Raw genomic sequence first — 18,064 nt, 5'->3', positions numbered from 1 at the left:
TATCTTCACACTGAATTCACACATATACATTCAAAAAATATATTAACCACAATCAGTTTCCTATTTACCTACTCTCTGCTGTTGAGTCATTCCTGAATGTGTATGTCTACCCAGTTCAATTATAGAATAGAGTTGCTGATCTTAGCTAAGGTAGAAGAGTTGCGCCAGAATGTGTGTGTATTCATTTTTCCCACTACCTCTCCTTTTATGCTCTCCACTCTCCTCCAAACCATAAGCCATTGCTCAGGTTACTTTCTGATGCTCCTAAATACCACCTATATAACTGCAATTATTTGATTGCCTTCATTAAAATATATGTTCCTTGAGGGCAGAGACTGTTTTTGCTTTTATTTATATTCATAGCTCTTCACATAGAGCATCACACATAGTAAGCACCTAATAAATGCTTGGCTGACTGTCTCTCCAGTCTTACAGAGAGAAAGACAGAGGAAATGTCTCCACAAGGGTCCCGGGAAGTCTGTCTCCCTCTGGGTCTCATAGTGCCCTAAGCTTTTAACATATTAATTTTGAACTACTTTCCCCTTGGTCTTATCTTTGGGTTGCTCTTTAATGGAGATTTTCCACCAATGGTTTTAACACAATATTCCCATAAATTACATACATTCCTGAGAATATAGAAGATACTCAATAATTTGTCAATTGAATGACTGAGTAAATGAATGAATGTCACCAGCAACTTCTAGCTAAGATCTCTGTATTTGATCTTTCCTTTTTTAAGTTCATCCTACTTACTGCTTCCAGACCAATCTTATTTTAACATTATTTTTACTTTATCATTTGTGCGTGATAATCTATAATACTATATGTTATATCAAATCCAAATTCTCAGTTTGATATTTGAGCATAGTTCTTTTATCATTCTTCTTCTCCAAAACATTTCTCCAGACTCATCCTTATTACTTCTTAATATTAAAGGTAGACTATTAAACCTTCATCATTCTAAGAGATATTCCCACATAAGACTTTCTCACCCCTGCCTACATACCTATGCTTATGCTTTTCTCTTCCCTGCCCTCTTCTCACTTTTTTACTAATCTATGTCCCTCATCTCCTTCAACACCTGCCTCAAAATTCATTTCCTCCAAGCAACATTGCATACAAAACCTTACCTTTAGGCTACATATCCCTAGAAATTATACTTTCTATTTGGACTTTTAATTTTGCATTTGTTAATGGGTTGTTTTGTGGTCCATTTTCTGCTATTTCATGTGCTTACATGTTATCTCCCCAATTCAATTATAAGCTCCTTGAAGCAATTTTTCAACTTTTTGTTTTGTTTTGTAGTGCTTTCTATAGAGCTCTGCATGCAGGAGGTTCTCAGAACATATTTAATAGCCAATAGACTGACTTCTAGAAAGAAAAGGAGGAATAGAGTTGCTGATCTTAGCTAAGGTAAAAGAATTGAGCCAGAAATTTTACTCAGCTCTCACTGTTTCACTGAGACAGGGAAGGCAGTATGATATAATTAAATGAACACTGCCCAGTAGAGTTGGTAAATATTTAACAGACTCTCCAAAAAACAAGACATATTTCTAAAGTTCACTCTGTATTATTAACATTTTCTTCATAATTTTATTGTCTAGACAAGAAGTAAGATAATAAATGAAGCCCTAATTTACAGCATGTGCCAATTTCTAAGATGTAAATGCTCCCACTAAAAGTTTAAGATTTGAGCAAGCTGGTGTGACTGGACTCTAGCACATGCTTGAGCTGTCTCTGGAGTTAAGAGTTCAAATTCTGCCTCTACTGCTTATTACCTGTGTAACCCTGTGCAAGTCACTTAACATATCTTGTCCTCAGTCTTCTGACCAGTAAAATGAGGGCTTTGGACTAAATGGCCTCAGAGTATCCACTCTGATTCCATAAAATTCACTTTTTGTGAGTTGTTAATATATATTCTCAACAGCCTACTCCTAGGGTTAGTACCTCCCTGCTGATGATGAATACAGGGAAGTATGCACTTTTGCAGATAGAAAGCTAGAGACTGAGAACTCCTCCAGACTCAGCAAAAGGACTTAATAAATCTAAGTCGGCAAGTGGCTTAACATAATCTTGTAGATAGAAAACACTTGGTATGGAAACCCCTTCCAGGAAATGACAGGAAGTTGCATTGATCTTTCAGGTCCATTAAATCATCCTTATTAGTGTATTAAATGAATTAACACAATTTGCAAAAGTGCCTTTTGCTTGAGTTTCACTTTAGCCAATAACAATTTTTTGACATATCTTCCATTTAGCCAGGATCCTTGACCTGTGCACTAGGAAAATTCATTTAGCTTCCAAAAGTTCCTCATATTCCCAGGAAGGAGCTTGTACTCTAGAAGGTATGAAATTATTATCCATGTCAATTATAATAGACAATGAGCAAATACTCATTAGGCTATTATCCTACCTTGACCTTGCACATTTTAAACGTTAAGTTCTTACTGGGCTGCTCCTTGGCTCTAATTAATACTTCAGCTTCACGTTTGTGTAGCACTCTATAGTTTCCAAATGCTTTTAGGACCATTACCTCATTTCATGCTATGAATTCGCTTAAGATCTCTGATTTTACTCTGCAAAGAGAATTTCTAGTGTTGGAACTCATTCCATCAAGACAAATTACAACCCATATATAATTTAGTAGGTTATCTCCTGAGCCACATAAAGGTTAGAAGAATTGCCCAGGGTCACATTACAATTAAAATTTGAATCCAAATTTGCCTATCTCCAAAACTATCCACTATCACATGTAGTTTATCATTTCTGAGAATCAAAGAACTTTAGAGTTTATAGGGATTACAAAGTTTACTTAGTCTAACTCATACCTGAAGCATTAATCCCTTTACAATATCCCGAAAAAAAAAGTCATTCAGCTTTTACTTGAACCTTGGCAGTTATTGGAAATTCCTTGGCAGAAACTGGAAATGATAAGGATGATGTCTCATCATCATCCCTTGTTCATTGTGCTTTGAGGTTTACAAATAATTTTCCTTACCATAGGTGTAATGTAAGTATAATCATCCACATTTTATTCATGAGGAAACTGAGTCTGAGAGTTGCCCAATATCAAATAGTTAGTATTGGTGTTAATATTCCTTCTCTCTCCCTGTTGAAAAAACTCTAAAATAGAAGGGAAAGCACGGAAACTGAAGTTAAGTGACCTCCCCAGGGTCTCGCTGCTATGAAATATCTGAGGCCAAATTTGAACCCAGGTCCTCCTGACTAAGACCTGGCACTCTATCCACCGTGCCTCCTAGCTGCCCCTAAATCTAGGGTTTCTAATATAGGTCTTTTATTCCTTTTACTCCATTTCCACACTTCCATTAATTCACAGCTCTAATTTTTTAGGAAAACTTTTATTGAGCTTAAATTACCCTCCCTTCAACTTCTACACAAAGATTCTATTTCCACCTACTAAGACAGAGTAATTCCAATCCCTATCCATGTAATAATATTCTATGTAGTTCAAACAAAAATCCCAGAATCTCGTCTTCTTTAGGCTAAATATTTCCATTTTTAGTAGTCCTCAGATTAAAGAAAACAGACAAGCAAGGGAAAAGCAAAAAGTCTGCATGGCAATTGTACCACAGTTGTTGGTTTATAAAGGAGTTGTTTAATAGATGATATCTTTAAAGAAGATACTGACCATGTGACCCAGACAAGTCACTTAATTTATTAGTGCCCCAGGCAACTCTCCAAGACTGTAAGTTGCAGAATAGATTCCAGTCTGCATTGGCAGAGGGACCCTTATATCAATGAAATCACAGGTCAGATAACTTTTTTTTTAATTTATATTGATGCCGACTAGTAACTACTCCTAGAGGATTATAAGGTAACCATCAATCCTCTTGTCTTTAGATGAATTTTGTTTTCTGTGGAATGGAAACCAAAATCAAGTAAATTTCCAGAATTCATGAAGCTCATCCTGATATATGTCTCCTGGGGAATTTCTCTTCTATGGACATATTTCTCAAGAGAACTAACCCATGGGAAAGCACACATATTATGTGTACTTTCCTCTACTAGACATCTTGTGTGCTTTAGCTGTTCTTGTTTCCTTCCTGTTTATGGACATCAGTTTACTAAGAAGTTAATTTATGGTGATGAGAATGTAGAGATGCAGTCCAGGCTGAATTTATGGTAAGGTGATTGTAATGGAATTCATCCTTCTCACCCGAAGATGGGACCTGAGAATCTGAGAAAACCAATTTCTCACTATAGTTTTAAGTCTCTCCTCCCTGCCTGTAGCAACTAACACTAAGATCTTCTTAACCTGTAACTCTCTGTAAGATCTGCCCCCCTTATCCTATTTGTGAGTTCTCCCTGGAGCTTTCATTTTCTGGAGGAGCCCAGGCCATCCTTTATTCTCCCTTTGGGACTCTTCTCGGTTTTTAGACTCCAAAACCAAGCTTCCTTCCATGTTGTCTTCCATTGTTAGAATGTAAACTCCTTAAGGACAAGAACTGTCTTTCTTTTTGTTTTTATTTATATCCCCAGCTCTTGGCATATAGTAAGTTTGTTTCTCTTATTCCTTCCTTCCCTCACAGAAACTATTGTCAAGCAAGATCTTCCACAGCCATTACTCATACTAATGATTTTTAAAGTCATATTTCACACTTATTCTGATTAAATTTCATCTATTTTTAAGTCTTATAATGATCTTGTGAGATATATTAACATAGGTATTATTATGAGACTCAAAAGCACTAAATGCTTTACCTAATATCACATGGCTAAGAAGTGATATTGTCTAAACTCAAATACAAGTCCTTATCCTGATCCAGTGCTCTCATCTCTATGTATACTGTACTGCTTGCCCTTAAGCATATTCCCTGTGTTCTATCTGTTCTGTTATATGATCTATCTGACACTATCCAACTGGGGAATACATAATTAATGTTTGAGGGAGGGGGAGGAGGCTTGTCTGGAAGATATGAAGATCGCAGTAAAATAGAAACAAAATAAAACAAAAGAAATTAGGTTGCTATACTATCGATCTTTTTCATATTTTCTTGTTCTTTATGAAGAAAAGATGAAAGGGGAAAAGAAAGGAAAAGTATTTAAAGATATAATGGCAAGAAAAATGCTAATAATTATAACTGAATGTTAATGGGATGAATTCACTCATAAGATAAAGGAAAAGCGTAGTGTGTTCTAAAGCAGAATCTAAAAATCTGATGTTTACAAAAAAAATAATACTTAAATTACAAAGATGCACAAAATTTAAATAAAAGGGGACTTGAAGAATAATTTATCATGCCTCTGCCTCAGGAAAATTGAAAAGAATAATAACAATCATAATCTTAAGGCAATAGAAAAAAATTGGCATTTCTTGATCCTGAGCCATATTTTCCTATACCTTTTCATCATCAGTTTAATGTGAATCCAACAAATATTATTAGTGTCCATTAGGTTCAAGTTCTGTATGATATACTGGATTCCCCCCTTGTTTCCAACTTTGTATCAGAAATGCTACTTGGGAATATTTTGTTTGAAGGATTTTGTCAAGTTCTTTACTTCAGGTATCAAATGGTTCTGCCCTCTGTTGATGGGTAAGTGGAAATTATTTTCATGATGTTTGCTTTTGAAGTGTCTCTCCCAAATGATGTTTCTTATTGACTTTCAGAACAGTTTGAAAACAATTTCACCAACTCCTTTATTCTCCTTTCTAAAAAAAAGTTTGGGAGCTATCCATCCATTTAGCTTCATTTATAATAAGAATATTAATGTATTACAAAGTATGCAATCTCTCCCAAACCATTAATGAAATTTATAATTAGTCTGTATACACATTTACTCAAGCCCAGTTTTTCACTCCAAGGAGGGTAAAGATCAAATTTAAAGGGATATCCTGTTCTTAAATTTCCTAACAAGCACTAACCAGCTCAATATACATCCATGTTGTGGTGAGAGGAGAAAGTTGTTCAATGAAATCTTTGCTTTAGCTGAGTCACTCCCTCCTACCAAACTCTATGAATAAAAGAAATAAATTAAATCCTTTCATCATCCACTGGACTATCACATCCCATTTTAATGCTCAACTGATTTGTAATGAACATATATTGCTAATTCAAATAATTTTAATTCTTTACATCCATTATATAATCTAAAAGAAGCATCTCCTCTCACACTATTTTCCCAAGCTTTTATCCATTCTAGAAGTTTAGATTCCCAGATGGCAGCTGATACTCTCACAATTACAGAAAAAGCTCAAGTGTCTGAGGTTTCTACTACTATCACTCTCAGTCCCCCACTGGTATGCTCCTCATTAACAGTTAACCAGTAGATATCCAATAGCTCCTTAAAAAGAATTACCTGAGAAGACAGAGCACGAACATTTCTCTAAACCAGAGGGACACATAAGGTCCTTGGGAAAAGTGAACTCAAACATATAGTACAGGGATTGTGAGTTTATATGTAGACAATACATGTGGCCCAAAGGTCACAACTCAAACTCCTGGTTCCTAAATGTCCTTTCTTGATTCTATAGTCAACATTTCTTCTCTAATGCAAGGGTTCAAAGCTTTCAAGTTAATTCTATCCTCAGGGGGGCTATCCTTCTCTATATTTGTGAGTCCATGTCTGTACCCATTGTGTCTTCTAGATGAATTGTCTACTACTGATCTCTCAGATCACATGGCCAATGGGAAAGTAGGGTAGAATGTAACACTATCTGCACTGACTCTCCACATATCAAGACACAAAATGTAATGATCTTTTCAATCATAAACTATTTCCTTTATGTATCATATGACTTAACCATTGATCAAAAGTCTTATGATCCTTTGAACACAAATTAATTATGGACTTGTCTACAATTTGTCAAAAGGGGTCTTGTTAAATATAAATTATGTTTGTTTGGGGTCAGTTACTTTGCCTTCTTATTTAGATTTATTTCTAAATTACTAAGTTTGCATATCATAAATATTTTGGTCAAATTTCTTACTACTGGCCATTAAAGTTCGCTTTTTTCCATAACCTATGCAAATACTTGAAAGTGTAGAATCTTGAAATCCTAATATTCAGTACTAAGAAAACAATATTTCTTTAAGCTGATAATGTAAAGCTGGGTAAGACATGATAGATAATTAATACTGCCTCAACTTCAGTAAATTAATTAGGTCTCTTTAGTAAAATCAAACTATATTCACTCACATTTTCCTTCATACCACCTGTTAGATTGAGGTGTTAAGAGTCTTGAATATTTTTTTCTACTGTTTTTCTATCATACAAAGTTTTTATGAATTTTTTGATAAATGTTACATAGAAAGCATTTCATTTTTCCAGGCCTTGTCTATCACTAATATAGATTATCTGAAACTGTTTTGGTGATATGACTATATTACTTACCATAGTATTATCTTTGGCCTTGAGAAATTCTAATATGCCCAGTTACACAGCAAGATCTGTCCCAGGTATAATGTAACACTTTATGTTCCCACCTCTTTCTAATCTTCCTTACTGTAAAGGCCTCTATCTAAATGAATACACTTATTTCCAAATTATAGCTGGTACAGATTAATACCACTATATGAGATTTTACTTAAATCTGGAACTATGGCGCTTGAGGAGTTACAACCCTAAGTGAGTTCCCCTGCCCATATCCCCTTTCATTTTGCATTAAGTGGTATGGGAAATACTGTGCAAGAATAGATACAAATTAATTGATATGGTATTCCTACCCCTCTCAAAAAAAAAAGAGCTTTGTATGTCATGTTTTACTGTCCCACTACTATAATCTCCCTTTCAAAGTATGCTAAAAGAATTTGAAATTTTAAAAACCCTTGATATATTGCTTAGGAGACTTTGTGTTGTTTTAAGTACTTCTACTTCTGAAGGATATTACCACAATTGGGGAGTTTGCCTTAAAAACTTTTTTGAAATATAAGTGACATTTTCACTTTCTTCAGTCTCTTGTTTATATCTCAAATTTGATCTTTGCCAGGGGGCTTCCCAATCCATAGTACTCCACCTTCTCAAATAACAAAAGCCACAAAAGAAAGTTTTAGAAACTTGGTTCTGGGGTATATCTAATCATTTACATACATATATATATTTCAGAAGAATTTTAATACTTAGAATTAATAAACTGAAAATTCAGAGACATAGCTTTAAATATGAATTTATGTCTGTACATATGAATGTATCTGCACACATATGTGCATATTTTACATACATACATACATACATACACACACACAAATTAACTTTAATTAAGAAGGAAGAAAGACCAGATTATTAACAATTCACATTTTGGGGTTGTAATGACAACCTTAGTTAGTTTCCTCATTTTTAAAGGTAGTGGGTTGACTTTAATAGGGCTTTAATATTTTATGAGTATATATCAGATCAACTAGTATACCCTTAAAAGAAAACTCCTAAGTGCACACACACACACACCTATACCTATGTCTGTATCTAAGAGCAAGTAGTTTACCATAATCTCAAAAGTAATGCAATGATATATTCATCCAAAGTTCTATGGATCTCCAAATAATTGTTAATAGACTATAATAATTAGTAAAAGTGATTGTTTCTTAGCCATAGCAAAATCATATCTGGGAGCCACAAACTTCCAAGAGTACTTGGGACTTACTTTCTTGTGTAGGTCCACTTAATACTCCCTTTGATTTTCAAAACTCCTCTCAGTATCAAGTGTGAACAAAGCAGTGAGTGAAGCTTCATCTCCATTTGGGCTTGTAACCCTTCTCCAAACACAATTGCAGCCAAACAGGATTGTAACCTGATTTGCATTTTCACTAACTGAGTTACAAAGCATATTGAGAATGCTTGCTACGCATAATAGGGACTTGTTAGAAGACTCCATAGCTTGGACTCTGAACACTAATGAAACATTTTTATCTTTCCCCCTCTCATCCACTGAAATTGGGCAAAAGCTTCTCCTGCTGCAACTTTGTTCCAAAACAGCCTTCCAACATGTGATCTGAGCTAGGCTGCTATTTCAGGTGGCAGGATTCTGCATCCACAGTGGACAAGGCCCCAGGGACAAAGTTTCAGCCTTAACTTTGAGCCTCCTTTGCTTTTGTTGTGTTGTGTTACAACCTTAGCATTATCTCACCCTGGACTTTTTATCTGTGAATATCTAAGTCCTGTCTTGTGGAAAACTAATTACTGAACCACTGAGAGCTTCATAATGTCCTGCATTTAAGTCCTGAACATCATACATAATGCATAGGAAGCAGTCTCTGCACTCTGATTACAGAACACTGTCATTAAGTGAGCAAATTAAAGATGTGAATAATTCACTGGCTGAGCTTATTGTCAGTGCTGCATTGTGAAATTAGAATTTCTAATAAGTACTGCAATTTTTTTAACCCAATTAACACAGAGAACATCTTGAGACTGATTAGTACAATAAAAATTATTACCTTATTCTTTTGCTTCACAACAGCCAAATTAAATACTGTACTTAATTATGCAGCATTCATTCCTTCTCTGCTAAAGGAAAGAGGTAGAAAAAAACAACTATCGTTTTAATAAGAGTTCTAATAGCTGAACGTGGGCTAGAAATACATCTCATGCATCTATGGCTCACTATCTTTTTGCAAAGTTTTTTCACCAGTGGGAGACTATCTTAGCACTAGTCTATTCTCAAACCAAATATTTGTTTCCTAAAAAACCAAACACCATACAAATAACTAACAAAGTAACTAACCTTCCCAGATTGAGTTGCATGGAGTCAGTCTTTGCTTCTTCTTGTTGTCTCTAAATGTATCTCAAACACAAATATGCCCCCCACTGCACCTCCTGTCTGTGTTTGAAACTAGAAAAATGCATATTTTAAAAATTCATTCATTAGGAAAATCAAGAAACTGAAACAGTGTGCCTTACCTCAGGTTCTCATTTCGCTCACAAGAATGTGTCTCCATTCAGCCAGGCTAGTGGAAAAGTCCAGCTAATGCACAGCATATTGGTCCTTCTCATACAGGGTGTATGCTGCCATGTTAAATAAAGAAAATGATCATTTAAATCGGGGCTTTTGTCTCCCAATATTTCCTCCTGCTGCCCCTTTTGCATCAAAGACCAGAGCAGCCGGCACATCTGGTGGCAGTCATTGCCACTGGCTGCAGCTGCCCATGGGTTAGCTTTCCCCCTTCCTGCCCAGCTTCTTTGCATCTCCATTCTGGGCAACTTCAATTCCCTCCCCCCCCATGGGGGAAACAACGGTGACATTGCGTTCAGAATATCAGATTATTTTCCCCCAGTCTCTGCAGCCACCTCCTTCCTGTCTAGATATTTTATAGAGGAGAGTGAAAATAGCGAAGGTGCTCTGAAAATCAGGCAGACACAATGCAATAGGGAGAGATAGAGAGGAAGGAAAGGGAGAATGAGAGCGAGAGAGTGAGAGGGAGAGAGGTTGGGGGGTAGCTGTCAGTGCAGATAAATCTGCATATGGAAATCAAGGTTATCCTGGGTACAGTTTTATTTAACTATGATCTACTGTTTTTTTAATTAGATTGGAATTTTAGAGAGGGAAAAGGAGTCTTACAACCAGAGAGCAACTTCTTATTCACTAGAGTCTTAGAATCTTATTGCTGCAGCAGCAGAAGTTTCAGGAAAAGAGAGAGAGAATGAGTAGAGATTTTAGGAAATGAATGTGGGGATAGGAAGGAAGGAAGGAAGGAAGGAAGGAAGGAAGGAAGGAAGGAAGGAAGGAAGGAAGAAAGGAAGGAAGGAAGGAAGGAAGGAAGGAAGGAAGGAAGGAAGGAAGGAAGGAAGGAAGGAAGGAAGGAAGGAAGGAAGGAAGGAAGGAAGGAAGGAAGGAAGGAAGGAAGGAAGGAAGGAAGGAAGGAAGGAAGGAAGGAAGGAAGGAAGGAAGGAAGGAAGGAAGGAAGGAAGGAAGAATGGAAGAATGGAAGGAAGGAAGGAAGGAAGGAAGAATGGAAGGAAGGAAGAATGGAAGGAAGGAAGGAAGAATGGAAGGAAGGAAAGAGGGAAGAAAGGATACAAAAATGAAAAGCCCTTATGTGGTAGGAATTAAGTGCCCATTAAAAACTGAGGATGAATCAGAGAATCCCAGAACTGAAAGTGATCTTGGTGTCCATTTAGTCTAACCCTGAACAAAAATTCCTTCTTAAAAGGTACCCAACAAGTAGTCATTCAGTTTTTGTCTATTCAATGTCATAGATAGAACCCACTACCTCATCAGGTCATCCATTCCAATTCTGGACAATGCTGATGGCTACGATTTTGTTTCCTTACATCAAACCAAATTTACCTCTTCTTGCAACCTCTAACCATTCCATTTTATTCTTCCTTCTTGTGCTAAGGGAAACAGTCTAATCCCTCTCCATAATATTTGAAAACATCTTCACATTCTTTTTAAGTTTCTTTCCCTGTTCTTGGTACTGAAAGTAAGCACTATTCCACTTTGGTCAGCATGGTCGCTGACATATAATGGCTTCTTAATCAATCAATAAACACACATTTTTAAGTGCCCACTATGTCCCAGGGACAGTGCTAAGAAATGAATTTTTAAAGAGAAGCAAAAGATAGTCCCCTGCCCTCAAGGAACTCACAATCTAAGGAAAGGAGACAGTAAACAAATTAATGTATACAAACAAACTATATAGAAGATAAATAATAGGAATTATTGTTCATCCTTTCTTTTCTAAGAGGACAAATTTTTGGAGTGATATCTTGATTTGCAAGTGAATTAAATTTAAGTGAAGCAGAGTTACACACGTTGAGAGTCTCACTCTCTCTTCCAGAGTCATTGAAGTTTAGAAGCAAGAAAAAAAGTCACAGTGACTAGCAATGGCCTGGGATGCAATGGATGACCTTGCCATCTTCAGTATCTGATCAAGCTCTAAGCACTCCACAGTGCCTACTTTCAAAGCCTTCATGACTATTGGAACATGCTTAGAGTAGTCATTCCCCTTTCTCATATTTGGGTTTGAGGTCTGTCCCTTACCCTCAACTTGGTTTAGCCCATCTGCCTAGATAGTTTTACTAAAGTATGGCTGCTGTACATGCTATAGTGTCTAAGAGCCCCTGGTGAGAGTTGAGTGAAAGACACCAAAGTAAATGAGCAGCCCTGAAAAGGGCTCAGTGAGTCCTCACACCAGAGGAGCCAGTCCTCCCTAAATGACCCATATACCCCATCCAGGGCAACTAAGTGGCTCAGAAGATAGTTTCAGATCTGGAATCAGGAAGATTCATATTCCTGAGTTTATATCTGGCCTCAGATACTTACTAGCTGTGTGACTCTGAGCAAGTCATATTACCATTTGCCTCAGTTTCCTCATCTGTAATGTAAGCTGGAGAAAGAAATGGCAAAACAATCTAATATCTTGCCCAGGAAAACCACAAATGAGGTCATAAAGAGTCAGATACAACTGAAAAAGGAAATAATTAGCAGATATAAGACATTAGAATTGAGTAGTTGGGAAAGGTTTTCTGTGGGGGAAAAAATGGGATTTTTAGCTGGGAAGCTAATAAGCATAGATGAGGACAAAGAACCTTCTAGGTATGAAGAACTGCCAGAGAAAATTCTCTGAACCAAGAAATGGAGGGTACCATTCATGGAACAACAAACAAGCAAGTGTCATTAGATTGAAGAATATTATGGGAGAGTAAGATATAAGAAGACTGGAAAAGGAGGAGGGAGTGAGACAAAGATGAACTTTGATTGTCTAAGAGCATTTTGTATTTGATCCTGGAGGTAATAGGAGTGGGGGGGGGAGGTAACATGGTTTGACCTGTAATTTAGGAAAATCACTATCAGCTGAGTGGAAGATGGATCAGCATTGGGAAAGACTTGAGGCACAGACTCACAAACAAGCTACTGCAAAAGGTCAGATATGATGAGGTAATGAGGGCCTGCATTAGAGTGGTAGTAGGGTCAGGAGGAGGAAAAAAGGCCTGTTTTTGAGAGATGTTACAAAAGTCAAATCAACAGGTCTTGGCAACAGATTGTATATGGGAAAGATATCGAAGAGTTGAGGATGACTTCTAGGTTTAAACCTTGTGATGGGATGATGGTGTTTCCCTCTACAGTTATAGGGAAGGTAGAAGAGGAGAAGTGTTTAGGGGGAAAGATAAGAATTCTGTTTTGAACATAATGAGTTTATGATGCCTATTGAATATCCAATTCAAGATGTCTGAAAACCAGTTACTGTGAAATTGGAAGTCAACAGGGATGTTAGGGCAGAATAGGTAGATTTGAGAACCATCAACATTGAGATGGCAATTAAATACATGGGAGTAATGAAGTCATCAAGTAAGAAGTAGCCCAATAGGCATATCTAGAGGACCTCATCATCTATATGTAATCCCTCTATGAGTTGGACTTTATGATTAATCTCCTCTATGACAGTGGCAAATACCTTTGGGGAGCATAATTTGCCCTGTTTTATGCCTTGTCTGATATTAATGATCAAAGAGTCATCAAACAATGTTTTATCTTTACTGTTCTATCTTTCAAAGAATCGTTTATAATTCTGACATGAGTATAGGAAAAACTGTTGCAAACAAACCTTTAAGGTTGTGTTTTGCTCTACCATATCAAATATTCTTTTTAACAAGCAACAAACAATAATCACAATAATCTGTCAATTAAATGATGGTAAAGAGGTAGTCCACTATGGAATATTGCTTAAGAAAGCCTGCTGTACCTTCATCAAGAATGACCTTGTTAATGCATGGATAGGTTTCTGTCATAAATTTTTTATATACACAGAAGGGTAGGAACAAGAAACAGTAGATATTGATGTCCTCTCCATTGTTTTGGAGGTTTGGGGATTTTGGAGGGGTTAATAAAGTGATAATATCTTTTCCCTCACTCCTTTTGTAATACACATTACAAAGGGATACAAATATATATTTACAAAAATAACCAATAGTATCAGATTGTTACATGTTAATGTTAGTACATCTATCAAATTTACATTTTTTTTAAATTCCAAAGAATTTCTCCTTTGAAATTTTGGAATATAACAAATAGTTACAAAACAAAACCAATTTGAATTCATAATTGGCATAGGACAAATACCCCTTGCAAGGTAGATAAGCACTTGAGTACTTCTGTGTATCTCTAGTTTCATCTAATCCAGTATTCCTTCCAATTGTGCAAACCACTGGCAATTCATTCCTTCTCACTCTCCATGTCCTTTGATAAATCCTTCAAAGAAAGTCAATCCTCCCTCCCTTGTCTTTAGGGTCTTCCTCTAGATCTCTTGAAATTGTGTAGATACCAGGAAAGCATGTAATCCATCCATTTGTAATCCACTGTTCTGTTAGAGATCACTTCTTTTTCCATATAGACATTTTAATGATGATGATATTCTTTAGACCACTCATTCACATCATTCTTCCTTGGTAATGTGTTATAGCCTACTCTTACTTATCATGCATTTCTCCGTTGTCCTTTCAATGACCTACAGCTTTGATTCTTTAGAGATTTTGATGTTCTGTGACGTTCATAACAGAGTCATGTCAGGCTAACGGGGTCCACTACAAATTTATTATCTTATCTCAAGTAGGCCTTTGGTACATCAAGGTAATTGTTTCATTCCTATTTAATAGATTTAATAACCCTCTCTCCAAAAAAAAAAAAAAAGCTTTAAAATATTCTTGTCTCTCCTAAAGACCTCACCTAATACAGAGAGAGAGAGAGAGAGAGAAAGAGAGAGAGAGAGAGAGAGAGAGAGAGAGAGAGAGACAGAGAGACAGAGAGAGAGACAGAGACAGAGAGAGAGAGATGAGGATATATATATATATATGTATATATATCATGAATTCTTCTTTCATCCCTTTTCTGATTTGACATCACTCAGATATTTTCCCTAGTCTGACCATGACATCCTTCAAACTCAACAAACTTCTTTGGTTCTCTGTAACTTAAGGATCAACTATAAAGTCTTCCTTTTGGTATTTAAAGTTCTTCATAACTTAGCCCTTTCATACTTTTCCATTATTATGCTTTACTTGCCTCCATGAATTCTTCAACCCAGCCAACACTGACCTACTTGCTGTTCCTGACATTTGACATTCTGTATGCTGTCTTTGCTTTTACACTGACTATTCCTCCTATCTCCTCCTTAAAATATTCTCACTCTTTACTTATGCCTTTAAGTTTCCCTGACTTACTTATCTTAATGTTCAATTTAAGTCTAATCTTCTGTAAGAAGTCTTGTATATTCTCCCCCAACTAGTAGTTCCTTCCCCTGTGAGACTTCTCTTTCCTCCTCAAACAATTACTATTGTGTCTGACCCTGGACATGCCATTTAACCTCCCTCTGACAGCTTCAGATTCCTCATCTGCAAAATGAGGATAATAATAGCATCTATCTCCAGAAACTGTTGTGATAATAAATTAGATAAAATTTATAAAGAGTTTAGCAAAACTTAAAGATCTGTATAAATGTAGGATGTGTTATCTGGCCTCACTCTCCCAGAGTCAGGAAAACTACTCTTGCCCATAGGATTCTAGGGTTACCCTAAGGATTTAATAGTACCATCTACTGCCATTAGCTCAAGATTCTACTTGTGCTCCATTCAAATGTAATAGACTTTTCTACTAGCAGCAATGCAATGATCCAGGATAATCCAGAGGATTAATGAGAAAGAACACTATCCACATCCAGAGAAAGAACTGTGGGAGTAGAAATGCAGAAGAAAAACATATGATTGATCACATGGTTCAATAGGGATGTGATTGGGGTAAAGGCATTAAAAGATCACTCTATTGCAAATGCAAATAATATAGAAATAGATTTTTAACAAGGATGCACATATAACCCAGTGGAGCTATTTCTTCTCTGAGAGGGTGGAGGGAAGAGGGAGGGGTGGGAATAATGATGTACCATGTAACCAAGGAAAAATATTCTAAATAAATAAATTTTAAAAAAATTAAATTCTACTTGTGCTCCCCACACTGATAAGTGCCAGTATCTGGGTACTCACCATTTAATCACTTACAATCAATTACCTTTTACAAAGGGATATTTACTTTGAAGGTACAGCAATAACAAAATTACAATTGAGATGTATGAGATGTTCAGGGAGGAGCGGTGCCTCAGGTGTGAAGGCAGGCTCTATATTCACCCTCGATGTCCACCTTTCACCCAACTCTCATTTGTGGTTTCGAGAAGCTATAATCTGCTCAGAAGCCAGACCCTGATAAAACCATCTCTGAATTCCCCATTGAAATGGACAGATGAGAATAATTTGTTCCAATGGCCATGAATTCAGCTAAAGCACTATGGAATGCTCAGAGCTTAGTCAGACATCAAAGAAGTCAGGGTCATCCACCATACCCCAGACTATTGCCCTGACTTTCGTCCTGCCACTGAATTTCAGTGATTTTTGTACAACTCAGCTTCACTTCAATCCAATTAACTTTCAAAGTCAAAACATCACTCCACGATGGCATTGTTCCTCTTCAAAAATGAAGAATGAACAACAATATAAGACAATTGGCCTCTCCCCTATCATATCTCAGTCTTTGGGGAGATGAGTTCACACTTAGCTCATTTTCTATAACATTTCTACCATAAGTTCATGTCTGGAATCGTCCTCATCTTGGGTACCACTAAGCTGTATCCAGAAGATTATATTTGAAGGTCATTCCTATCCCTCTACTGAGATGGCTGAAAAACTCAAATACTAGGATACTGGCACATCTTTCCCCCTTAACTGTGGCCTTGGAAGGGAAAAAGACAAAAGACTATCCCTTTACATTGCTTCTCACCAGATATTCAGTGAGCCCCTAAATGAAAATATCTTCCAGCTCATCATGAAACTTTAGCAAAGGATCGTAAATTGTAATTTTAAGTGGATGTTGACCAAAAGTATACTCTCAACCTATGATAGCTTTCAAGTAACCAACAATTGAAGGGACCCTGGGCCACATTAATAGTCAAATGATCAGGGGGCAGCTGGGTGTCTCAGTGGATTGAGAGCCAGGCCTAGAGATGGGAGGTCCTGGGTTCAAATTTGACCCCAGATACTTCCCAGCTGTATGACCCTGGACAAGTCACTTAACACCCATTGCCTAGCCCTTACCCACTCTTCTGCCTTAGAACCAATACATGGTATTGATTCTAAGCCGGAAGTTAAGGGTTTAAAAAAATAGTCAAATGATCATCAGACATTTTCTGATGTTCAATCACTCATTCAACAAAAACTAATTAAATTACTATATGCCAAGTATTTTTTCTAAGTGCTGAGGATACAGAGAAAAGCAAAAACAATTCCCTCAAGAAGCTCATATTCTAGTTGAGTAGACAATAACTAGGTACATACAGGATATAATAATAATAGTAGTGATGACAATTAGTATTTTTGTAATAAGGGCCTGGAACACCAGAGATGTGCATAGAGTTACAGAAAGTACTTCTGATATGATCTTCCTATATAAAGAAGTAAGTAACAGAGGTAGGATTTGAATATTGGTTTTCTGATTCCAGAACCAGCATCCTTTTGTGGTAAAAGTTTATCACACCAGTATAAAATTCCAAGCTAAATAATAAGTTTATTGAGAGGTGGCCAGTCTCACAATAAAACTGGACTCCACTCAGGATCAGGACCAAAGACCCTGAACCTCAGGAGATAGCCTTTAAAAAAAATACATAGTAATCTGATAACATCCTGTCATAAAAGACATACTGAATACAAAATGTTTCACATGGACAGATCATGCAAGTGCTGAATAAGCCAGAAAGTATAAAAAAAAATTAATCCCTATGGGTGATAACTTTGTATCTATTACTATTATTGACCTTTACAAAAACTTTTCAGTAAATGGGTGCCAAGGAGGCCAAGCAGGGTCAAAGAGTGAAAGTGTAACCAAAGAGATGGCATTGCTGTGGCATGGGCCAAACTATACCTCTTGTGACATCACCACTTAGTCCTTCCCAAGACATTTTTGTTTAGAAAATTGTCACTGAGAAGGTGGACCTAGAGACTCCAACTCCTCCCTCATTACTTTATCACAGGAAGAAGCAGGTCTTAAGGACACCATCAAACTCCTTCCTCTCTGTCATGACTACCTAGCACTGGGCAGCTAGAGCCTGCTGACTTAAATCAATCTTTCAAG

This window comes from Monodelphis domestica, chromosome 2 (assembly GCF_027887165.1).
Source record: "Monodelphis domestica isolate mMonDom1 chromosome 2, mMonDom1.pri, whole genome shotgun sequence".
In the NCBI taxonomy this organism is placed as follows: domain Eukaryota; kingdom Metazoa; phylum Chordata; class Mammalia; order Didelphimorphia; family Didelphidae; genus Monodelphis; species Monodelphis domestica.
Note: the sequence above shows the minus strand (reverse complement) of the source record.